Source organism: Macadamia integrifolia, unplaced genomic scaffold (assembly GCF_013358625.1).
Source record: "Macadamia integrifolia cultivar HAES 741 unplaced genomic scaffold, SCU_Mint_v3 scaffold2078, whole genome shotgun sequence".
Taxonomy (NCBI): Eukaryota; Viridiplantae; Streptophyta; class Magnoliopsida; order Proteales; family Proteaceae; genus Macadamia; species Macadamia integrifolia.
Genome location: NW_024868497.1, coordinates 23,556 through 25,821, shown reverse-complemented (window position 1 = coordinate 25,821; position 2,266 = coordinate 23,556). Strand labels below are relative to the sequence as shown.

Sequence of the window (2,266 nt, the reverse complement as noted above, 5' to 3'; positions counted from 1 at the left end):
TCCATGGAGAGTCCTACTGGGAGTGGAGTCCTGGAGAGGAACGACTCTCTGATGTTAGGAATATTCCAGATCCTAGGGTATACTAGGGGAATATTCCCCTTTTATCTCGGAAGTGCCAGCCGTGGGAGGGGTGGATGCCTCTGATGACATGTAGTGGATAGAGTCCCGTCCTTGTGATCAGAGATTACGTTCCTTGAATATAGGAGTGGACGAGAGCACATTTCTGGGAGCGTTGTTTGATGATGTCGGGCCGAGGTGGCAGTTTGGCCAGAGATGACGGCTGAGATGGTAGTATGGCCTGATGAAGGCCGAGGTGGTAGCTCGGGCTGATGAGGGCCGAGGTGGTAGCTCGGGCTGATGGGGGCCGAGGTGGTAGCTCGGGCTGGTGAGGGCCGAGGTGGCAGCTTTGGCTGATGAGGGGCCAAGGTGGCAGCTCGGGTTGGTGAGGGCCGAGGTGGCAGCTCGGTCTGACGAGAGGCCAGGTGGTAGCTTAGCCAGATAAGGGGCCGAGGTGGCAGTGTAGCATTAGTTCGAATGCTCCTTGGCCGTGCCGTGGTCAGGGAGATTTACCCTCATCACAACCCAAATTAGTGAGAATTAACCTTTCAAATGAGATGCATGCATCTCCAAGGACCACCTCAGATGCAGTTCAGCCATTTAGGAATTATGACGAAGGCATACCAAAGCATACCACCATCAATCATCAAGAATAGCATCCAAATAGAAGTCTCTGAACCATTGCTACCATCTTCAACTCTGCAGTTTAGTAAAATAGTCCTATCTTGGTTCCTAAAGACCTATCCTAATCCTGCTCGCTCAGTGTTGCCATAGGCCCACCATCAAAGTTCAGTTTGAAAGCATTGGGAGTGGAAGAAACCCAATAACTAGATCAGCGTAAGAGCACTCTAGAGGCTGTAACAAATACTTATTAGCACAAGAAGTAATTGATGGGAATCCCATGAAAGTCCTCCAGGAGACAAAATCTGGCTGTTCTAATGATAAGTCATACCCCAACAGTATCTAATAATTTTCTGCCAAATGTTTCTTTTAACAAATATAATAAGCGAATGCACGTAAATAGTCAATAGAGACTATCACGTATTCAGAAAAGGCTTATCTGGTGATTATGTACATGTCCCAAAAATGATGGAACATCAGGATACTTTAAATTACTAACAAAAGGAGAATTCTGAAAACAAATAATGCCCCCATCTTCAATCTGTAAACGAAGGAAACATATTATATCAATCAGCAAAGAAAATGCAAGCAACAAACACACAATATAATCGCCTCCTACATAACAGATACCTTGCTAGCTAGATCGAAAAGTGCGTTTCTTGTCAATGTGTTTACACTTGACACTAGGTTCAAACATAATTTCCTGGTCAGCATAAAAACATGGGCATGAAACTTATATAAATAACAAATTCTTGAAGTATGGTATAACCAAAGTAGAGTTCACAAAAACTGGAAATAAAGGGGGGGGGGGGGGGGGGGCAATCGCAATAGATATGGACTTATTCTCCTTCCTGGTGGGAGACAGGGAAGAAAGAAATTAAAATAAAGGACGAGAGATGAACCTCATAAAGATCGATTTCTTCATTAGAAGCGAAGCCAGCCATTTCATTTAGTTTTTCTAGGATATCCACAGGCTTACTAATACGCTTGACAAAAAGAATTCCAGCATACCTTAAAAAATTAAAATAAATTAGGCTATTTAATTCACCCAAAAAAAAAAAAAAATCATCTTCAAAAGAAACCGTAGGAGTGCAAGAAACACAACGCACCAGAACTTTTCTTCCTCCGGGACATATAGCTTGAAGAAACGCATAATACCGTATTTTGTCTTGTTCGGTGGAAGAACGAGATGCAAATTCTATATGACATTAGAGAAAAGCATTGGGAGTGCAAAAATACATGACTCAAGCAAGCCTGACAATGTATTAAATTAAATTAAATTAAAAACTAAGATCAGTTACCGGCCCAAGCTTCACTTCCAAGAATAAGTTGAGTTCTGCATTATGCGCTTCATTTGAAACCTCCCTCAACTGTCTAACCTACAAGGAAGGTTGCAAAATTATAAAAAGCATGTCTTCCATGTATTAGCATCAATAACATTAGAAAACCAACTACCATGTTGATATATACGCCTAAACCAAAACAAGGAGCTTAAATTATATATATATAAAAAAAGTACTAATGGGTTCCAAGATACTTTTGGTGGGAAAATTGGGGTTCTAACCATAATTTCAACCCTTCGATGAAG

At 41.8% G+C, this 2,266-nt stretch overlaps 1 long non-coding RNA gene across 1 annotated transcript; it reads right to left on the bottom strand.

Moving 5' to 3' along the window:
* Positions 1 to 1,315: 1,315 nt before the first annotated feature.
* On the bottom strand, positions 1,316 to 2,057 carry LOC122065644. The gene is made up of 4 exons (XR_006136064.1): positions 1,980 to 2,057; positions 1,788 to 1,876; positions 1,581 to 1,689; positions 1,316 to 1,381 (listed from the first exon to the last, which is right to left on the bottom strand). It is a non-coding gene; the product is annotated as an uncharacterized LOC122065644 (long non-coding RNA).
* Positions 2,058 to 2,266: the final 209 nt, after the last annotated feature.